General features: G+C 48.9%; 1 protein-coding gene and 1 pseudogene across 3 annotated transcripts in view; one reads left to right on the top strand and one right to left on the bottom strand.

Moving 5' to 3' along the window:
* SIPA1L3 (signal induced proliferation associated 1 like 3) overlaps positions 1-22,786 on the top strand; it is a 249,248-nt gene that overhangs the window by 2,288 nt on the left and 224,174 nt on the right. Inside the window, exon 1 of one of the 3 annotated variants that reach the window (XM_039217714.1) lies at positions 21,780-21,857. The exons of the other annotated variants lie outside the window; for them this stretch is intronic. The gene's annotated coding sequence lies outside the window, so the exon portion shown is untranslated. Of the gene's footprint in view, positions 1-21,779; positions 21,858-22,786 lie in introns of those variants that run through there. 3 annotated transcript variants of the gene reach the window in all.
* On the bottom strand, positions 7,686-13,881 carry LOC120220632 (annotated as a pseudogene).

Genomic DNA, 22,786 nt, shown 5'->3' with positions numbered 1-22,786 from the left:
CTTCCATCTCATGGGCACTGAAAAGTCCACCTTGGCCACTAGAGATGGCTTTTCTAATAAGGTTGAGTTGTTTCTTTTAGATCACCAAGGATAAATACATGTGAAACATTAGTAAGGGGCAGAGAAGACCATATGGACTTGGCCTAACTGCAGTGGCCACAGGTGTAACATAAAGGCCTGGTTTTCCAGGGGGCCCATTTTTACCAGTGTGGGTGAATGGTTAATTTTTCTCAAAAGTTACACTGTTTCAGTGAGTTGAAATCCTGTTTGGGAAGAAGGCAGTCCTGGACATTTGGGGAGGTAGTGCACACATGAGGGAAGAGGCTGGGAAGGGAATTCATTATATCCTTGTGTAGGCTTGAGTCTGTTGGCAGAACCCTGTCATTGTGATTTCGTTTGATGATGGGAACCCATGGTCTCAGTCACATTTATGATGGCCACCAAATTTACCTAAGTGGTTTTTTTTTTAAATTTTTAAATGTTTTATTTATTTTTGAGAGAGAGAGAGAGAGACAACGTGAGCAGGAGAGGGACAGAAAGAGAGGGAGACACAGAATCTGAAGACAGCCTCCAAGCTCTAGACTAGCTATCAGCACAGAGCCTGACGGGGGGCTCAAACCCACAAACCGCAAGATCATGACCTGAGCCGAAGCCGGACGCTTAACTGAGCTACCCAGGTGCCCCTCTTTTTAATATTTATTTTTGGGAGAGAGAGAGACAGAGACAGAGAGACAGAGACAGAGTGTGAGCGGGGGAGGGGCAGAGAGCGAGGGAGGCCTAGAATCTGAAGCAGGCTCCAGGCTCTGAGCTGTCAGCACAGATCCCAATGCAGGGCTTGAACTCACAAACCACAATACCTGAGTCAAATTGGACATTTAACTGACAGAGCCATCCAGGCGCCCCCTAAGTGGTTTTTTTTAATCTGAGGAAATAAGCCAGTGACTTAAAGAAACCTTGGTCTGAATTGTTAGTGACAACAGCACATGGTTTTTTAGCAGTCTGTGTGGAATGGTCTAAGAGTTAAATGTGAGCCTGCTTTTCAGACATTGCAGTTGTCAGGTGGTAAATCAAAAATGGAATTTAGAACGTGTAGTAATTGGTGCCTTTTTTTTTTCCCCTGTAAAACACATTCCACCGATGTATTTCAAATTTAGGTTTAAAAAATGACACAGCTTGGGGCGTCTGGGTGGCTCAATTGGTTGAGCATCCAACTTCAGCTCAGGTCATGATCTCACGGTTCATGGGTTTGAGTCCCGCATCAGGCTTTGTGCTGACAGCACAGAGCCTGCTTCAGATTCTGTCTCTGTCTCTTTCTGCCCCTCCCCCACTCTGGTGCGTGTTCTCTCTGTCTCAAAAGTAAATGTTAAAAAAATCTTTTTTGAAATGACACAGGTTATAGTAACAGCTTGACCTTATTATCTGTTTAACTTGCATAATCTAAATGAAATGTGTTTATGTTTTTTTTTTAATTTTTATTTTTGAGAGAGAGAATGTGAGCGAGGGAAGGGCAGAGAGAGGGAGGGACAGAGGATCCAAAATGGGCCGTATGCTGACAGCACAGAGGGTTCGAATATGAACCCTGAGATCATGACCTGAGCCAAAGTCATACACACAACCGACTGAACAACCCAGTGCCCCTAATATACTTATGTGTTTAAAAAAAATTTTTTTTTAATGTTTTATTTATTTCTGAGAGAGAGAGAGAGAGAGAGACAGCATGAGCAGGAGACGGTCAGAGAGAGAGGGAGATACAGAATCTGAAACAGACTCCAGACTCTGAGCAGCTAGTCCAGCACAGAGTCCGACGCGGGGCTCAGACCCATGAATCGCAGAAGTCGGACGCTCTACCAGCTGAGCCACCCAGGCACCCCCGTACTTTTGTTTTAATAAGAGAATTAAACAGTCCTCTCCTTTAAAGTTTTTGTTTTTAGCTTTTAGAAAGAAGCTTTTGGACCAGTTCGTGCATTTGTGCTCTCTTTACGACTGATACTGTTCTCGTTGCTGAGCACTGTTCTGGTCATGGACTTTGCATGTGTGGGAATGGGTTGAATTTTGCTTTAAAACAAAGTTGTACAGCGATACACATGCTTGTTGTAACATGTCAAACAACACAGATGTATAAAGAAAATAATAGGTGCTGACTTCCACTCTAAAATCCCCTCCCCCAAAGATAACCATTTACCCAGGCAGTGAATAGTTAGGTATCCACTGTCAGGCTTTGGAGATGAACAAAATGGATATGCCTTCTGCCCTTGGCAATTTAGGTAGATGCTCTCCCTTGGCTTTTTCTTTGCTTGTAAGGATGTACATATGCATATGTTGATTATTTTCTTCCGTCTCCCTCACCACCCCCCCCAAAAAAAAGGGGTAGCGATCAAGTCACACATATTTGTACCTTAATTTTTTTCAGTCGATGATAGGGCATATTCCTTCAAGTCATTACATACAGATCTGACTCATTCTTTTTTTTTTTTTTTTTTTAAAGATTTTATTTTTAAGTAATCTCTGCACCAAGCATGGGGCTCAAACTTACAACCCGGAGATCAAGTGTCGCATTCTCTGCTGACAGAGCCAGCCAGGAGCTCCTGACTCATTCTTTTTAACAGCTAGACCCACATCCACATTCTTCAGTATGAAGAGGCCATGCTTTATTTCTCCATTCCCCTGTCACTGGACATTTAGGTTGTTTCTGCGATTTCTTTATCTTGGTGAAGACACAGCCAGTAAGCATTCTGGTACATGGGTAGTAGATCTAGTGGCTAAAAGCACTTGGACAGAGAACAAAACAGACAAGATCCTCACTCTCCTAGGGTTTACGTTCTAGCTGGGGAGACATGCAATAAACAAGGTAATTTTAGTTGGTTTAAGTCTCCTAGAGGAAATAACAGGCTGAGGGAATAGAGAGTGGCTGATAGGGCAGGCTGGTAGTGGGGAAGAGTTGGATACTCTACCTTGGATGGTGCAGGATGGCCTGCATGAGCAAGAGGCACGTGCCACGAGCTGGGGGAAGAACATTTCCAGGCACTGGGAACAGCAAATGCAAAAGTCCAAAGGTGAGATTGAGTTAGGTACAAAAACAGTATCATTGTGGCTGGAGAAGGGTGAGATCACATTTTTCAAGTTCATGCTACTTTAATTTTTGTAAAATAATGATAATAATACTACCTTACTTTTTTTTTTTTAAAGTTATATATTTATTTTGAGAGAGAGAGAGAAAAAAAAAAAAGCATGAGTAGGTGAGGGGCAGAGAGAGAGGGAGAGAGAATCCCAAGCAGGTTCCACACTGTCAGCACAGAGCCTGATGCGGGGCTCAAACCCACGAACCATGAGGCTACAACCTGAGCTGAAGTCGGACGCTTAACCAGCTGAGCCACCCAGGTGTCCCAGCACCTTACCTTTGTTAGTTCTTAGTCTGTACTAGTTGCTCTCCTAAGCATGTCACACTTTTCCTCAGTCACTTCTCACAAGAATCCAGTGAAGTATTTATGGGACTCACTTTACAGATGAGGAGCTGATTCCAGACTCTTAGATTCTGCCCACATGCCGCACTGCCGCTCTTCCCAGGCCCTGTTTAGTAGGCTGAGGCAAGTTTGCGAAGTGGCTTCAGCATTTCCTTTCGAAGTTGTCTGACCTGCAAAGCACTGTGGACTGTAGTTAGCTCATCATTCACGTGACAGCAGGAATGATCTGTGGATGCTGTGGCTCGTTTCTACTGACAGTAAGACGTGATGGGGTCACTTTCTGTCAGGATGTTTGGTTGGTTGTTTCAGTACTGAAGGCCCTTTCGCAGAGCCTGTCCTCAAATACAGCAGGGTTGACTGCTTGAGGCATGGTGCTCAAGGAGAGTGAACAGGTGAGGGTCCCTTTTGGGTGAGCTTTGATGGGGGACTTGGGCTGGTAGGATGTTTCTCGGCACCAGGCCATCATTTTGACTGTTAAGTATCAAATACGGTCCAGTAACTAAAGAGATAACCTGGCCCTGCAGGGGCCCCGGCACCCTGCTCCCGCCACCATGACTATGTCCATTTTGGTTTGATGTAGGCTGGCCTTGTAGGTTGTTAAATATGTTGAACGAAGGCCCGGCCTGGCTAGATGTGAAGATAGCAGTGGGTGCATTTTAAGACCAGGAGAAGAGAGCATCTTTATCCAGCCGTCTGCGAGACATTTTGTTCTACGCTAGCCTGTGTGCCAGGCACCGTGCCAGACGCTGGTAGTACAGAGTTGAGAAAGAAGACTCTGGATGTCAGAGGTCCACAGCAGCACTGTCCATTAGAAATCCACCGTGAGCCACCAATGTGGATCATATATAGAATTTACAATTTTTCATAATGGCCCCTTGAAAGAATAAAAAAGAAATGGAAGAAAGTAATTTTAATCATGTATTTTATTTAATCTAAAATATTATCACTTCATATGTAATCAGTGTAAAAATTACTGAGATGTTTTATGTTTTTTCCCCACACTCAGTCTTCAGAATACAGTGTATTTTACACATCTCCAACTGCGCCAGCCACGTTTCAGGTGCGCGGTAGCCTGGTTTCAGATGTTGGGCAGCGTGGGCCTAGGGTATAAGACTCTCCTTTAAATCACGAGTGGTAGTTCACAGTGATGGATCAAAGATGCTATCCCTGTTTTATCTTGGTGAATAAAGGCGGTGAGTGATGAAAAGCATATTAATCATAGGCAGGTATAGCTAATCCCACAGCTGGTATCCATCACAGGTGCCTTATGGGCCTGGGATTGTGCTCAGTGCTTGATGTGTGTGACCTGTGTTGCGAGGTGGCAGGGACTGGTTATCCCTGTTGTACACGAGGAAGCTCAGCTCTGGCAACGAGAGGCCACTTGCTCGAGATTAGGAAGTGATGGACGCAGAATTTGAACTCCAGTCCAGAGACCACACTCTTAAATCTCTATTGGATATGCCGTATTAGTGTTTGAGGGGATTAGGCTCTGAGTTTTGAGCAATAGAAGCCACAGGAAGGACTCATCACACAAAATGGAGCCCCAGAGTTGTGTCAGCATCGATCCTCGAGTTTATGTTGGTGCTGGGGTGCTGGTGTAGACCTGCGTGACTAACACTTGCACTTGCTCCTTACTTTGAGCTCTCGGTTTGGTGGAAACAGGTTGTATCTCCCAAGAAAGAGAGAGGACTTTGGAAACTGAGGAGTAGGGGGGCCAGGCAAGAAAAGGGCCCAGCCTACTGAAAGGCCATTCTAAACTGCTTCTTTGGGCGTGAAGCTGTTGTGCCTGAATCGTGAGTCCCCTGAGACCTCCAAGGAGCCAGTCACCGATGCAAGTGCATAAGGGTCTTTATTACAGGCTCGAGCAGGGGCTCACCCATCTACCGGTGCAGCGGCAGCAAAGCGAAGCCCCGAACAATGGTGAGCAGGGTTTTTATGGGGTAAGGGACGGGGGTGTTACAGTGCACACGTTGTACGTTTTGCATCATCACATAAGCACCAATTATAATTGTACAGTACCCATGGTTATAGTTTTGACCATTCAGTATCCATGAGGCATCCGTTACTTTTGGCAGGACTCAATCATGACCTTTGAGAATCCTTTGAAAATGACCAATTATAAGGTGAGCTCAAAGGGCCTACGTGGGGTTTAGGCAAGCAGTGAGTGATTGGCTAGTTTGTACAGAGTAACTACCTGCAGTTCCCAGCCCTGACTCAGACCACAGGAATGTTACACATTTCTTTTGATTGGCTGATCCGAGGGTGGTCTTGAGGGTGGCTTCAGCTGAAGCTTTTCCTGGAACTGGGCTACGTGCAGCCCGAGGTTGCTCTTAATGGAGGACTTAATTTCAGGCTCCTCATTCCCCCCTTCTCTTGTGTATTTGAAGGGCCAATCATGGGTCTTCTGTCAGGTCCCAGTCATTAGGGTGGCCATACTGGGACCTAAGTACCATGAGTTATATTGCCCCCAGGCGTTCAGGTATGAAGGCAAGCAATCTATTTAAAATGCAAGGTCCTAACGTCAGGAGTAGCAACAAAAGCGCTCAGGGGCCTGCAAAGGCTGTAATGAGAGTGGTGAGCCAGGGGGACCAGTTAAAGATGTTTTCGTACCAAGTTTGGCTCTGTTCTTTCATTTTTGATCTTTCCTGTAGATGTTTGCGTACAACAGCTAAGCTGTCTTGTACAATTCCCGAGTTATTGGCATAGAAACAACATTGTTCTCCCAAAGCCTGGCATAATCCTCCTTGGTGTAATAATATTAGGTCTAGTCCCCGCCTGTTCTGTAATACCATCTCAGCCAAAGAATCTATGGAACCTTGCAAGTAGCGAATAGAATTTTCTAGTTGGCTAAATCAAGGTCAATGGCTTGGGCCAAAGCATCATACTGCTGGTTGCCTTGTATTAGAGCAGCTGTGCCAGTTCCGACCCCAACCGCTATTCCTGTTCCAACTATAAGGGTTAGGAGGGCAGCCGACACCCTGAAGTCTCGCTTGGCTCGAGAGTACTCATGTTCAGGTTGGATCTCAAAGAACGAAAATATAGATGCAGGTAGGTAATACACTTGTGGAAAGAGGGTGACTAGGACTCACAAAGTGTTATTATCTAATATTTGAGGGTGGAGGCAAGGAGTAAGGCCAGAAGTACATGCGAACCATGTTCCATTAGGGGCTCTAAGGTAGGATGACCCTGTAACAGTCATGGTCTGATTACATAAATGACTGAAGCGTGAGAAGGTAGTAAGAGTTCCTCCATTTCCTAAGACAAAGGCCTGAACCGCTTACTTCCTGTAAAGTTAAAACGGGATGCTGTCCCCAGCAACAGTGGCCTTCTGTGTCATAGGACACCTGCCCAGAAATTGCCCACCCAACATAGAAAGGTGGTTGTGGATCTAAACAAAGCCAGCAGTCTGTTTTGGTGAGATTTGTGGAATTTAAAAAGCTGTAAGTAAGGTTTAGAACAGAGTAGATTATTGGCCATGGTTTGGGGGGCGGGGGCTTGGTTGGTAGGCCACCCAGGGAGAATTAGTAGCACCGAGGCTTGGTGCAGTCTGAGTATGGGCAGGCACACCTGGGGTGGTTCTCGATTTATGATTTGCAGCTGATGGGGCTGCAGGCCGCATTGCCACTGGAGGCGGGAGTACTAGTTGCTTTTGAATAGAGAATAGGAAGCCTATGTCTTTACCAGAGAGGCAGAGTCAAATGCCCCACATCTTTGCTACTAACCAGTTTTCTGTTTTTCCTCTAGGAGTGAGTTGAATAGAGATTGGGTTTCTGTTAAATGGACTAGTTTTGTTATTGGTCCGAACAAGAGTAATTAAATCGTTATTGGGTTGTTTGACCCATGGAGCGATAGTTTCACATCCCCAGGAGGCACAGGTGTCAACGTTACCAGTTCCAGGGCACACATAAGAGGTCTGTTGTCTTAGATTCTGGCTCTGACAGTCATTTCCACACCCAAAAGTAGTACCACAAGAAGTAAAGCCCTTGGGGCTTCGTTCATCTCCCCTGGGCCAGACACCAGCACTTAGAGTGCACAGATCTAGGTGAAAGGTAGGGAATGTAACAGACGCTGGTCCAGTTAACGTTAGTTCTTGAACTGTCCGTCCCAAGTCCCTAGGTGTTGTTAGGGGTCCTCGCAAAAGCCATTTGGTGGTGGTAGGCTGATGAGGGTTGGGGAGATGGGGGCTGAGACTGGATCTACATACAGTTAGTAGAGCAGTAAAAATCAGGAGTGGCGCAGCTTGAGCTTGAGTGGGTTTTCGGGTTTTTTTGTGGCCTTCCATTGAGGGTTTGGAGCCAGGTAGCCCTCTTTGATTGCAAACGGGTCGGCGGGCCCGGCGTGGGTGTAGTGAATCCATGTGGTGACTCCGTCAACTTTCAGGGCCGCCGGGGTTGTAAGAAGCACGGTGTATGGGCCTTTCCACCTGGGCTCTAAGTTTGTTTGGCGGTGTCTCTTAACGTAGACCCAGTCACTGGGGTGGAAGCGATGCGGCTCCGGTGGTGGACCTGTTTCATAGAGGGCATGCAATTTAGGCCAAACATGTTTATGGGCCCACTGGATCTTTTTTAAGTCATTCAGTAGGCGCTGATCTTCAAACTCATTAATCACCTGTGCTTGGAGATTGGGAATAATGGGAGGGGCCATCCCAAACATGATTTCAAAAGGAGTTAATCCCATCTGGTATGGAGAATTGTGCACCCTATAGCGTACAAAGGGAAGAAGAACCATCCAGTCTCTGTCAGTCTCCAAGGTCAATTTAGTTAAGGTCTCTTTTAGGGTTCTATTCATTCTTTCTACCTGTCCTGAACTCTGGGGTCTGTACGCACAATGTAATTTCCAATCAATCCCCAGGACTTTGGATAAACTCTGACTTACCTTGGACACAAATGCAGGTCCATTGTCTGACCCTATCATCTGAGGAAAGCCATACCTGGGGAAGATGTCTTCTAGGAGTTTCTTGACCACAATCTGGGCAGTCTCATGCTCAGTTGGGAATGCTTCTGTCCATCCTGAAAAAGTATCTATAAATACTAGTAGATATTTGTACCCATATAGTCCAAATTTTACCTAGTGAAGTCTGTCTCCCAGTAGGCTCTAGGTCGTCTTCCCCTCAGGCGGGTTCCGGGGTTGTTAGGATTATTCATGGCCTTAGTGAGTTGGCATGCCTTGCAATTGGCCACAGTCTGTTCAATCTTAGAATTAGCATCCCTGATTTTTATCTTAGCACGATGAGCTAAATCTTGCATTCTTTTGATTCCCATATGGGAGGCATGGTGTATCTTGGTTAGGGCTCTCATCCCTAGATCTTCAGGGAGGATGAGCTTGTCATCTGCTGATCTATACCATCCTTCTAGGTATTGGGTCATAGGCAGCTTTTTGATCCATTGTAAATCTTCTTTGCTATATTCGGGGACTTTAGGGAGAGTAGGGTCTCCAGGGTCAACTAGGGTGACGGCCAGGGTATGATTGGCCCTGAGAGCAGCTTGTTTGGCTGCTTCATCTGCTAGGTGGTTGCCCTTAGAGATCGGATTATTATCCTTTTGGTGACCTGGGCAGTGAATAATAGCCAGCTTTTTGGGGAGCCATAAAGCTTTTAGTAAGGCCAGGATTTCTTCTTTGTTTTTGGTAGTTTTTCCCTCAGCTGTGAGCAGTCCTCTTTCTCTGTATATGGCCCCATGGACCTGTGCAGTAGCGAAAGCATACCTGCTGTCTGTATATATATTTAATTTTTTGTCTTTTCCCAGAGTCAAGGCTTTGGTTAGGGCTATGAGCTCGGCCTTCTGTGCCGAAGTGCCAGTGGGCAAAGGCTCTGCCCAAATAGTTTTCTCCATTGACACTATTGCCGCCCCTGCATACCTTTGTCCCTCCTGCACGAAGCTGCTGCCATACGTGAACCAGGTAACTTCTGCATCTGGAAGTGGAGTGTCCCTCAGATCAGAGCCAGGATCTTGTGCCAGGATCTCGGCACAGTCTAGTGTAAGGGTGCTTCTAAGTCTGGATCCGGCAGCAGTGTGGCTGGGTTTAGGGCTGTGGGGGCCTGGAATATGATTCTGGTAGGTTTAAGCAACAAAGTCTGATAGTGTGTCATGCGGGCATTGCTGATCCATCGGTCTGGTGGTTGTTTTAAGACTCCCTCGATGGCGTGGGGAGTAGTGATAGTTAACTCTTGTCCTGGTGTCAATTTGTCTGCATCCTTAACCAGAAGAGCTACTGCCGCTATCATGCGGAGGCATGGGGGCCATCCTGCAGCCACTGGGTCAAGCTTCTTTGATAAGTAGGCCACGGGGCGGCCCCATGGGCCTAAGCGCTGGGTCAGGACACCCTTGGCTATCCCTCTGTGTTCATCTATAAACAGATGAAACGGCTTAGTCCGTAGGCTTAGTCTGGTAGGCCCAAAGCGGGTGCTGACAGGAGGGCCTGTTTTAGAGTCTCAAAAGCCCTCTGATGTTCCTCAGTCCAGGTGAAGTTAGGCTACCCTTTGGTGGCCCCATACAGAGATCGGGCTATCTCAGCGAACCCAGGAATCCAGAGTCTACAGAAACCGGCTGATCCTAGGAATTCCCGCACTTGTCTGGCGTTCCTAGGGGTAGGGATTCTTAGGACAGTCTCTTTTCTCGCCTGTGACAGCCATCGCTTACCTCCCTTGAGGATATAGACTAAGTATTGGACTTCTTTACAGATCTGGGCCTTTTTACCTGAGGCCCGGTATCCTAGGTCCTCCAGGGTTTGCAGCAACCTCTCAGTGCCAGTCAAGCAGGTGTCTCGACTCTCAGCTGCAATAAGCAGATCATCCACGTACTGCAAAAGAGTCAGTTGGGGGGTGTTGGGAGCGGAACTCACCCAAGTCCTCGTGTAGGGCTTCGTCAAAGATGGTGGGGGAGTTCTTGAACCCCCGGGGAAGTCTGGTCCATGTTAGCTGTCCGTTGATTCCTTTGTCAGGGTCGTGCCACTCGAAAGCAAAGAGGTCTTGGCTCTTGGGAGCTAGTGGGAGGCTGAAAAAGGCATCTTTTAGGTCCAGGACTGTGTACCAGATGTGGCTAGGTGGAATAGAGCTCAACAGGGTATAGGGGTTGGGCACCGTTGGGTGGATGTCCATTACCCGCTTGTTGACTTCTCTTAGGTCTTGGATGGGCCAATAATCATTAGAGTGGGGCTTACGAACTGGCAACAGGGGTGTGTTACAGGCCGATTGGCAAGGCCGTAACACCCCTAAGTCCAGTAATCGCCTAATGAGTTATCCCTCTTTTGGCTTCTAGGGTCATGGGGTCTTGTCGGACTCTGACCAGTTAGTTTCCTGGTTTGAGTTCGACAAGGATTGGGGCCCGATGCTTGGCCAATCCCATGCCACCTGTTTCAGCCCATGCTGTTGGGAACCTCTGTAACCAGGACTGCATGTCCTGTATCGTTGGCCAAGGTTCTTCATGTAGGCGATATTTGTCTGCCAGCCCTACAGTAAGGACGTGTATGGGTTGTCCTGTCTGGTCTAACACTTTTGTCCCTTCAGGGGAGAAATGGATTTGTGCCCCCAGCTTTGTCAACAAATCACAGCCCAGAAGGGGGTATGGGCATTCTGGGATGACCATAAATGAGTGGGATACCCGACCCATGCCCAAATCCACAGTTCTTCGGGTAGTCCATGGATATTGCTTGACTCTGGTCGCTCCTTGGACCCATGACCTTTTGGCTGACAGTGGGCCCCTGGGCTGTAGGAACACAGAATGCTGGGGCCCTGCATCGACCAGGAAGTCTGTAGATTTCCCCTCCACTTGTAAGGTTACCCTGGGCTTGGGGAGGGGCACCGAACCCTGTCCCCTCTAGTCACTGTCTTCTCCCATCACTAGGATAGGAGCCTTAGATCTTGGTTTTTTATTGGGACAATCCTTGACCCAGTGTCCCTCCTCTCTGCACATTGATTGCGGCCCACGCGGGTTTTTCTCCCATTTCATTTGATTTCTTCCTTACCGTGTTCTAGGGAGGCCAGTTGCTTGAGATGGTGTCTTTGGTCGTCTGGATCTGCTGTGGCAGCCAGCAGTATCTTTGCCAGGTCCCTGTTCTGCCTCTTTTCAGTCCTAATTTGTTTATCTTCTGCACTTTCCCTGTTATTATATACCCCCTCTGCCACCACCACTAAATCTTGGAGACTCTTTTCTCCGGGTCTTTCTAACTTTTGAAGCTTGTGGCGGATATCGGGAGCCGCTTGGTTAATGAAAGCCATGGCTACTGCTGATTTACTGGATTCGGCTTCCGGGTCCATGGGAGTGTACTGGCGAAAGGCTTCCATTATCCTTTTGAGGAAGGCTGCAGGACTTTCCTCGGAACCCTGACTAACATTATAAACTTTAGCCATATTAGTGGGTTTGCGAGCTGCAGCCCTGAGACCTTCCAACAGAGCCTGGCGGTACCCTAGGAGGCGCTCCTTACCTTCTGCTGTGTTGTAGTCCCAATTTGGGTGGGTGAGGGGGAAGTGCGCGCCAATACGCGCTTGGTCCATTGTGGGGACCCCAGTGGGGGTCCAACCAGAAATTGGTTCCTGGCCTCACTTTGGATGCATTCTCATTCCTCGGTGGTGAAGAGAACCTGGAACAATTGCTGACAGTCATCCCAGGTGGGTTGGTGAGTAAAAAGGACAGTTTCTAACAAATTAATGAGGGATCTAGGATTCCTAGAAAAGGGAGCATTCTGAGATCTCCAGTTATAGAGATCACTAGTGGCAAATGGCCAATAGTGGTGTGGCTGATTGCCTTGGGCATCAGGGGGCCCGTGGCCCTCAGAGGGAGGACAGTGGAGTCAGGTCCTTCCGGGGTCATGCCGTGGCGGCTCCTTGTCCCCGGGGCGGGGTCTCGATTCGGTCCCATGGCCAGAGCCGAGGGGCCAGCTGGTGGCTCTTTTGGTAGCTGTGGTGGGGCTGCTGTCTCGTTGACGGGGCCTGTAAAGGGGATTGGTATGGGGGTGGAAAAATCAACTCTTCCTCCGTCTTTTCCTGAAAAATGGGGTAAAGAGAAGCCGAGGGTTTAGATTCAGATTGTTGAGAGTTAGCCTTTCGGGGCAGCACCCGTTTCTCGGAAGTAACTAAAACAGGGGCCAATGCAGAGGAGGCAGCACCTGGAGAGGTAAAAAATGTTTAAGCCATGGAGGGAGATCATCCACCAAGTCGGCCCAGGCTACAATGTATGGAACCTGGTTCGGGTGGCCCGTGCGGGGCCGAGAGACCTGCTGTTCTACTCGGCGGATGGTATCCCAGTTAAAGGTTCCCTCTGGAGGCCAACCGACGTTCAGGCCTGGCCATTCCGAGGTGCAAAGAGTCTGAAACTTTCCCTTTTTATTTCTACGGAGAGATTGTGCGCTTGAGCTCTAACTTCCTTGAAATGAGCGAGCAACAGGTCTAGGGGTGTAGAGGGTGTCTGTCCCATCTCATCAGTCTCAGTCGCCCAGTAATAAAAGTCCAACAGACGCAACCGACAGCCACAGACACACACAGAGAGACAGATAACAAAGTTCGCTGTGCAGGGAAACAAAACCGAAACTAGGACGGTGGCGCCACAGAAAAGAAACTGAAACTGAGAGACGAAGGCTTTCGGTTGGATTGTGGGCACAACCTGCCTTGTCCCTTTGAATCAGTACAGAATACAGGTTAGGAGCAGTCCACTGGCACTTCTTCCCCTCTGATACAGAATACAGGTTAGGGACAGTCCACTGGACACTTCTTCCCCTCTGATACAGAATACAGGTTAGGGACAGTCCACTGGACACTTCTTCCCCTGTGATACAGAATACAGGTTAGGGGCAGTCCACTGGACACTTCTTCCCCTCTGATACAGAATACAGGTTAGGGACAGTCCACTGGACACTTCTTCCCCTCTGATACAGAATACAGGTTAGGGGCAGTCCGCTGGACACTTCTTCCCTCTGATACAGAATACAGGTTAGGGGCAGTCCACTGGACACTTCTTCCCCTCCAATACAGAAGGAGCCTGGAACGTCTTCCGGGTCTCCCGTGACCGTGGCCCCCCAGTGCGTCCGCCTTAACCACCTTTGGTCGCCTAATACAGATTTGTCTCGAGACGAGAGTTACACAGATAAACACAACAGAGAAAGATTCTAACAAGCTGGATGACCCTCTGGTTCGGGGGTCCGGGGGGGGGGGGGCCTTGGGGAATCCCGGACGAGCCCCCAAATGTTGTGCCCGAATCGTGAGTCCCCTGAGACCTCCAAGGAGCCAGTCACCGATGCAAGTACATAAGGGTCTTTATTACAAGCTAGAGCAGGGGCTCACCCGTCTACCAGCGCAGCAGCAGCAAAGCGAAGCCCCAAACAATGGTGAGCAGGGTTTTTATGGGGTAAGGGATGGGGGTGTTACAGTGCACACGTTGTACGTTTTGCATCATCACATGAGCACCAATTATAATTGTACAGTACCCATGGTTATAGTTTTCACCATTCAGTATCCATGAGGCGTCCATTACTTTTGGCAGGACCCAATCATGACCTTTGAGAATCCTTTGAAAATGACCAATTATAAGGTGAGCTCAAAGGGCCTACGTGGGGTTTAGGCAAGCAGTGAGTGATTGGCTAGTTTGTACAGAGTAACTACCTGCAGTTCCCAGCCCTGACTCAGACCACAGGAATGTTACACATTTCTTTTGATTGGCTGATCCGAGGGTGGTCTTGAGGGTGGCTTCAGCTGAAGCTTTTCCTGGAACTGGGCTACGTGCAGCCCGAGGTTGCTCTTAATGGAGGACTTAATTTCAGGCTCCTCAAAGCCTCTTCTCTCTTACTGCCTCAGACTCTGTCCCCCGAAGCTGTGGCCCTCTGTGGGAGCTGTGTGGCATCCTCTGATGAGCTCAGCAACAGCCGCACTTACCCGGCACGTGAATCTTGCCTTTACTCTGATCCAAAGTGGCATTGCTGAATGGGGGCTTGGTGAGGATGGGAGGAGCGATGCCGCACTAGTTCCCTCTTTCATCCATGAGAGTCGTTCTGGACTTCTGATTACTGTCCTGGTTCAGGGTTCCCCATCTCAGGGGCAAGATGAATCTGGACCCCCTACCCAAACACGCAGGTACTGGAGATTCTCAGTTTGCTCATGTCCCCAGGTAGTGGCTTGGTGCCAGTCCCTGTCCCCAGGTGGTGACTCATGAGGGCTTTAACCTCTCCACCACTCTCCTCTCCTGCTGCTAGATGGTGCCTGGCATGTCAAAGATGCTCAGTAAGTGTCTGTTGGCTGAAGTAATACTCCTAGTCAGCATTCACCAAGCTCTCATCATGTATAAAGGCCCTGCTCTGAGTGCTCTTATTGTAATTTCTCATTTAAGCCTCAAAACACTCCATGGGGTAGGTACTGTTATCATCCCCCTTTCCCAGATAAGGAAGCAGGTCCTGAGAAGTGCAGGTCCTGAAGCTGGTGAGTGTCAAAGCCAGGATTCAAACCTAAGCCACTGGCTCCAGAGTCCAGGCTCTTAAATATTTACTGTGCCATCTCTTGCGGATAGACAGATGGATGCACGGGGTGGGCAAGCAGGACCATTCTGACTAGTTCCAGCCCCTCCACTCTATGTGTGGTCTCTCTTCTCCCGTCTGGGACAGCCTGAATCAGGTCCCAGGCCACTTTGTGCCTGGAGGCTTGAACACCACTCTGGGCACGAGGTTTTCCTATGATTCTGGAACCTGCACTCCCCCTTTTTCTTTTTCTTTTTTTTTTTTAATGTTTTTATTTATTTCTAGGAGAGAGAGAGAGAGACAGCATGAGCAGGGGAGGGTCAGAGAGAGGGAGTCACAGACTGAAACAGGCTCCAGGCTCTGAGCTGGCAGTCAGCACAGAGCCCGACGCGGGGCTCGAACCACGAACCGCGAGATCATGACCTAAGCGAAAGTCGGACGCTTAACCAACTAAGCCACCCAGGCGCCCCAGCACTCCCCCTTTTTCTAAATTAACAAATGCCAATTGGATATTCGGTATTATTAAGGAATTCTTATTTATTATTTTGGTTTTTTTTTTGGTTGTGATAATGATACTGTGGCCCTGCTTAAGAAAAAAATCCTTGTCTTTAAATGTACATTCTGAAATACCTGTGAACTGTTAAGGTGTCCAGTATTTGGTTCAAAATAATATAGACAGGCCGAGAGTAGATGGGGACCAGGTATACGGGGGAATGAAGAGATGAAGTGAGATTGGCCACGAGTTGATAACTGCTGAAGCCGGCCAATGGGGGATTATTATATTCTCTTTTCACCTTTGTATGTTTGAAATGTCTCATCCTGAAAAGTTAGAAACAAGGACATCCAAAGTCACTCAGAATTGGTGTTTCGAGCTCAAGTGTAGGTGTTGAGGGAGTTCCCTGCCCCTGCCCAGTCTACTTTTATAATAAAAACAGGGATTTTTGGTTTTCTTGTTGGTGTTTTCATTACAGGAGTCAGGGTTGGCTTTGGAAGCCCCTTAGGTAAAGCAATGTCCAGGAGCAGTGAGGACTCTGGAAGATTCCAGTGCCACACACTTCCCTGGCTGCTTTGAGTGCCGGCCGCAGTGGCACGGGCCCTGTGAGTCAGCTCCCAGAGGCCCTGCTTCTCTGAGAGATGTCTACCTCCAGCACCTTGACCGTGGGGCCCCTCCCACATTTTTTCCAAAGACGTGTTGCAACTGGAGGCCTCAGATCCTCCCCCAATCCTCTCCTCAAGACAGACATGCACCCGATCCTTCCTTTGATGGGTCCCTGTGAAGGCCCCACATGGAACCAGAATGCAGCATTTGGTTTGCCTCTAGCACTGCAGCAGGGGGGCAGGGAAGGTAGCCCCTTTCAGTTCTGACAACACAGGGAAAGGGGCAAGATGCAGCTTGTGACAGACAGACGGTGCCTCGGACCTGATGGTATTCCTCCTCAAGCCCGCAGTTAGAACTCCTTAACGACGCGTGAGTGGAAGCCCCGGTCGCATTTGGTCTTTTGGGGACTCTCACATAGCCTGAATCCTTGTGTGGAAATGGCAGGAAGAGGAGACACCTTTGTCTGCCTCGTGGTCGCCTCCGAGGTGGGTAGAGATGGTTGATGTGAACCTGCTCTGGTTCTGATCCTGTCAGAGGCTGGCGCTTGTCCCAGCTCAGGATTAGTTCTTCTCTCCGGTGCCCCGTGCTCTCTATACCACGCACTGGGTTTATGGGCAAGGGAGGAGGAGAGCGCCTGCCTCAAACCCCTGCCCCCAGCATCCTCTTCGGCTTTGCCCTTTGTTTTTCTTTCAAAGGCTCTGAGGTGAGTCCAGTGTGGAGAAACCACTAGGAGCACTGTCACCAACTTAGCTTGATTTTCCCGTGTTTCCAGTGTAGACCTGCACGTGTGGGATCTGCGGGTGGCAAACCCCAAGTAGCTACTCTGCATCTGATTTTTCAGCTTACTCATTCAGCGGGTGTTCACTGAGCTGAGCACTCCTCTAGGAACTGGGGATGCATCAGTGAGCAAGACAGACAAGCTTCTCCCCTCCTGGGGCTCTCCTTGTTCGAGTGGGGGGTTCAGACAGTAAACAAGAGAATTAAGGACGATGTATACCGCATCAGACAGTAGTAAGTGCTAAGCAGAAGAAATTAAGCAGGGAAAGGGACTGTGAAGTATTAGGGTGGTGGAGGGTGTTGAGGCTTTAGACAGGATGGCCAGAGATGGCCTCCCCGGGAAGTGCCTTGAGTACAGGCCTGAAGGTGAGGCAGTGTCAGCAGAGGGGGTATCAAGGCAGAGGGAGTGGCCAGTGTAAAGGCCCCGAGACATGGGCCTGGTAAGATTGAGGAGCTCACAAGGAGGCCCAAGTGGCCAGAACAGGGGACGAGGGCAGAGAAGCGACAGGCTTGCTGATCTTGTAGGATCCAGTACAAGTTTGTCTTTTCTCTGAGATGGGAAGATATTGCATGGTTGATTGATTTATTAAATTTCATTAAATTTTGAAAAGTGACCACACGTCGGGGCGCCTGGGTGGCTCAGTCGGTTAAGCGGCCGACTTCAGCTCAGGTCATGATCTCACAGTTACCTCCCCTGCTCAGAGGCCACCACCATTCCAGTTTCTTGCTGGTGACACCACGTGATTTGAGTGAGTTCCCTGGCTTGTATTAGGTTGAGCCATATGAAATTACCTTTTCGCAGGTCAAGAATGTGTGAATATTGGCAATTTTATGAGGTTCGGCGTAATAGTTTCCTTTCTAGAGCCCGAGAAACCTGACCAGTGCTTTCTTGCTGCTGAGTTAGTGGTCAGAGGTCGAGACTCCCTCCCCTTTCTGCATCCCACACTGCTCTTTCAGGGACCAGGCCAACAGTGCCAGTAGGGCCAGCGAATGCAGAACCCCGGCCGCACCCACCCACAGCCCCGACCCCGTCCTGCTGTGAAGCCTGATAAGAGGCTGCCTCTTCCTGCTGGGACCTTACCTGGAGGTGGTGTTAGTCATTCTTCAGCTTTCTGAGTCTTGGTGCCACCAGTTTTGAAATCACAGATAACTCCCAGAGGGAAGGGCATCCCTGGATTCTTGCCAGGTGTTTGGCATGACTCACGTGGTGGGGGTGCTTTCCGGGGCTGGGCAGAGCTTGTGGGCATTCTGGATCAGTAACCGGGGAGGGTAGCTGGTAGAGTGTCCGTAGGGTATCTGCAGAAAGAAGGATGTCCGAGGAGTGATGGAGAAAGGCCTCAGCCCCTCTGTGTGTCCCACCCCTGCACTGGCTGAACAGTCTTACATCTCTAGAGGCCCCAGAGCTCTGAGCTGGGTTCTCGGTGTGACCTAAAGGTAAAGGAGTTCTGGACCCAGCTTCGGAGGAGCTCTGTCAGGAAGTTGTGTCAGTTGGTATGCCTTTGGTTGCAGACAATAGTGATAGCAACAAAAGCAGCAGCAAACAGGTAATTTTTATAACGTCGGCCCTGTGCTAGGCCCTGTGCTACGGAGGCGCTTCCCACGAAGTGACTCATCCAGGCCTCCCGACAACCCTGTAAGAGAAATTTTCATATTATTCCTCTTTTGCAGATGAGGCAGCTAAATTTAAATAACTTGCCCATGGTCACACAGCTAGAGAATAGTAGTGACAGATTTGGCCCAGGGACTCTGGACTCCAGAGGCCTTGCTCTGAAATGACGTGTGTGCTTCTGCAGTGGTTCTCAAACCTCAGCAGACATCAGAAGCCTCTGGAGTGCTTGTTACATTCATTACAGATTGCCAGGCCCCACCAAGTTTCTGATTCAGTAGGTCTAGCTTGAGAATCTGCATTTTTAACAAGTACTCAGGTGCTCCTGGGCCTGAGAGCACCACGGACCTACTGCAGTAGGAAACCCAGATGCAATTGGCCTGCAGTCAGATTTATGATCTCATGCAGCGAAGATTGGCACCACCTTAATTGATTGACTAATTAAGCACTTCCACAGTGCCTGTAAGCGAGCCCTCTATTGTGTCACTCTGCCATCTTCGGTTTGTCTCCTGTGTCCTCAGACTCTCATGGCCACAAGATGACTGCCACCGCTCCAGCGGTCACATCCCAACAAGGCTGTATCTGGTAGTACAAAGAGGGCATCTATTTATCACTCACTGTTTAACAAGTGAGGAAACTTTTCCTAGATAACCCTCATATTTCAGATTCCCCTCATATCTCATTGGCTAGCATTGTGGTACGTGACCACACCTGGGCAAGTCACAGGTAAGAGCCGATCAGGATTTATTCTCAGGGCTGAGGCTGGAACCATCCTTACCTGAAGCACACGACTGCTGGGAGGAGAGTGGCTGCAGAAATAAAATTTGAGTACTGTTGGGGCGCCCGGGTGGCGTAGTCGGTTAGGCGTCCGACTTTCGCTCAGGTCATGATCTCGCGGTTCGTGGGTTCGAGCCCCGCGTCGGGCTCTGTGCTGACTGCCAGCTCAGAGCCTGGAGCCTGTTTCAAAGTCTGTCACTCCCTCTCTCTCTGACCCTCCCCTGCTCATGCTGTCTCTCTCTCCTAGAAATAAATAAAACATTAAAAAAAAATATTTGAGTACTGTTTAGGAAGGGACTTGGAGAAGGGGATGAAATTGATAGGCAAACCACTGGGTCTGCTGCAGAAGTTAGTAAAACAAAGTAGAAGCATCGCACTCATACTTTTTCATGCCATTGTGCTAATGCACTTTGTTTTGTAATTACCTGAATCAGGACATCACTTTTGTTCTCTTCTGATGTCTGCCTTTGAGAAGGTGTACTCGGAGTCCCTGCACCATCGCAGCTGTCTATCTTGTCGAGAAACCCAGTATTTTGTTTGAAAATCCAGGCAAACCCAAGCTGAGTGATGAGGCAGTAGTCTGAGGGGCATTGTGCATGTGTTTGAGAGTATTTGCTCTGCTCAGAAACACTTGGCTCTCCCTCCTCTCTCTGCTCTTGACCAGTTTCTGTTCAAGGTGCTCCTTGCAGAGGCTCAGTTTTCCTTTCTGAGGACCGGCTCAGAAAGTGGTTGTATGGATGAAAGGAGAGGATGCAGGTCAGGTGCCTACCCTGAGTGACCAGCAGGTGCTTGCTCGCGAATATGACCTCTGCTATTAACCAATGGGATTTATTGATTGAATAATTAAATTACCATTTAATAATCCTGCCCCCTCCTTCCAACAGTCTGTGAAAGTGACTATTCATTTTGCAGACTGAGGTTTCCTGTGGATGCTGATTGTTCCTGCTTATGGACACAGTGTCAAGTTACTGCCCTACAGGACTACAGAGGGACTGGGGAACAGAGCGTGGGCTCGAGCTGAGGTGGGGCTGGTAGTGATACTGACCTCCTAGGTTGTTGGGTGGAGTTGTGCATTAAAGTACGTAAAGCACTTCAAACACTGTAGTCCTGGCCCCCAGTGAGCACTTAATATACACAGTACGGGTGACCCATGAACAACTCCGGGCTGGGGTCGCTGACCCCCTGCACAGTAGAAAATCTGAGTATAACTTTTAACTCCCCCAAAACTTTACTAATAGCCTACTGTTGACTCGAAACATTGCTGACTGAGAACAAGAACATACATATATTTTGTATGTTGTATGTATTATATACTGTATTCTTACAATAAAGTAAGCTGGAAAAAAGAAAATGTTATTGAGAAAATCATAAAAAAGAGAAAATACATTTATAATACTGTACTATAAGAACTATAAAAGTGGATATGTGCAGTTCAACCCCATGTTCAAGGATCAATGTTATTTTTTTGTGAGTGAAAAGAAGGGCAGCAAGAATCTTTATTTTTTTTTCCCCCTTCAGCTGCCCAGGATTTTAAACTCCATGCCCATGATTACCCCCTGTTTTGAAGGTATAAGCTGAATCTGATTGAATCCAAGGGCAGAATGTCATGACTGTCACTGGTAGTTGTTGAGCACTTTTTGTGGGTTAGGCTAAGTGCTCCCCATATAGACCTCACCAACTCTCACACTCACCCCATTTTACAGATGCGGCAACTGGGACCCATTGGGGGGACCTGATGTCTCATCTTGAAAGGAGATCTGGTGCAGTGGTTAAAAACTGGAAACCCAGAGTCGCTCTGCTGGGATTACCTCTCTGCCCCACCACTTTCTTGCTCTGTGATCTCCAGTCTGTGACTTCTCTATTTCTGAACTTTCTCACTTGTGAAATAGAAACGATAATAGTACTCCCTAGGAGGGTAGCTGTAAGGGTGATAACCCCTAGGAAGTACTTAGAAGGGTGCCTTGTGCAGAGTGAGCATCCAGGCTCTGGTGGTGGTTATTATTAGGCAAAGCCATTCCGGGCTGTGCTTCCAAAGCCGCTGGAGGGGCCCAGAGGCGGTGCTTAATCATTAAGCTACATTGCCTCTGCCTGAGCGCCAGCGCTGGGAGCAGAGCGCAGGGAGCAGAGCGGGAGTCCGCACCGGGAACGGAGCCCACCTTTGGATTGCGAGGTTGTGAATGAAGTGAAGAGGCGGCAGCCTAGGGCAGGAGAGGCTGTGGGCACGGATCCAGCCCTGGCTCAGTCAGTGAACAGGTGGCCGGTTCCTGGATCAGCAGTAACAGGCAAGCCGTCTTTGTTACCTTTGAGCTTTCTCTGAAGCCCATTCAGGCTCCTCAGACCACGTGTCTGGTGAGTAAGGAGTCCTTTTGTTTTTGTTTTTGTTTTTGTTTTTTGCCTCCCCCAAAGGGACTGTGGGCGAAACAGCCCTCTCGGGGAGCACGCCTGTTTGCGCGGAGCGGGCACCTCGTGGGGGAACTGGTGGCCGGTGTGTTCCCGCGGCTGTTGAAGAAGTCGCTGTTAGGAGCTGGCACGGCAGGTTCCCGTTTCCGCATTCCAAACACCCACAGCGGGGCCGAGGGGGAGAGGCACCGGGGGCAGCCTGCAGAGCTCGGGCAGGTGGCCCTGCTGGGAGCAGATCGGGCCCAGTCACCTGCCCACCTGCAGGCTCTGTGATCAGGGCCGCGCTCAGGACGTCTCTGGGGTGAGTGATGTTTGCTAAGTTTGATGGTAACTTGTAGAGGAGAGAAAGGTAATGATGTGTTTCTTCTTTTCGGGAATTAGACTGGTGGCTTTTTTTTTTTTTTTTAACTTCCCTTCTCTGGCATGAAGTGTTTACCTGTCTGCTCCTAACTGTGAAGAAAGGTGGGTGGAGTGTTGAGGGAGTGAGAAGAAAATGGAGGATATTTTCTCCCCGGAGAAGGAACAGTTGGTGAATGTTGACCTCCTGTGGGATGCAGACTTCTGTGCCAGGGGCTGTGGGGCATCCTGGCCTGGCACAAGGGAGCTGTGTGATCTCTGGCGGGTTCCTTTCCCTCTCTGGGCCTCAGTTTCTTCATCTGATGAAAGGGGAAGTAGGAGCAGTACCCACGCCTCTTGCCAGTGAATCATCATATAAAGTGCTCACAGATGGGGCAGGGCATGGCACTCAGTGTCAGCTGGCCTGCGCCCCCATCCCTGCCTTGCGACCCCCAAATTCCCTGACCTTTTCTTTGACTTCTAAACTGCTGCTGGCCGCACTCCAGCTCCTCAGGCCTCCTTCTGTTCCTCCCTCAGGGCCTTTGCCCTGGTTGTTCCCTCAGCCCGGGACACTTCCCCCAGTATCCCCCAAACTCCCCCCCCTTTCAGGTCTCTGCTCAAATGTCACCCTCTCCGTGAGGCCTCTGTCCCTATTAAATAGCACCTTATCCACTATTCTTAACCCTTCACTGTGCTTTATTTTTCTTCATGGCATTTATTACCATTTGACATATTTGTTTATTATGTGCCCCTCCCCCCACCTGTACTCCATAAAAGGGCAGGGACTTCGGTCTCTATCCTTGTGGAGCAGTTCCTGGCATGTGGTAGGTGTGGGATAAATTATTTTATGAATAAGTTTATGATATCAGGTGCAGCATTGAGGATGGATGACTG

This window comes from Hyaena hyaena, unplaced genomic scaffold (assembly GCF_003009895.1).
Source record: "Hyaena hyaena isolate Hyena2069 unplaced genomic scaffold, ASM300989v1 scaffold_721, whole genome shotgun sequence".
In the NCBI taxonomy this organism is placed as follows: Eukaryota; Metazoa; Chordata; class Mammalia; order Carnivora; family Hyaenidae; genus Hyaena; species Hyaena hyaena.
Note: the sequence above shows the minus strand (reverse complement) of the source record. Positions and strands in the feature narration are given on the sequence as shown.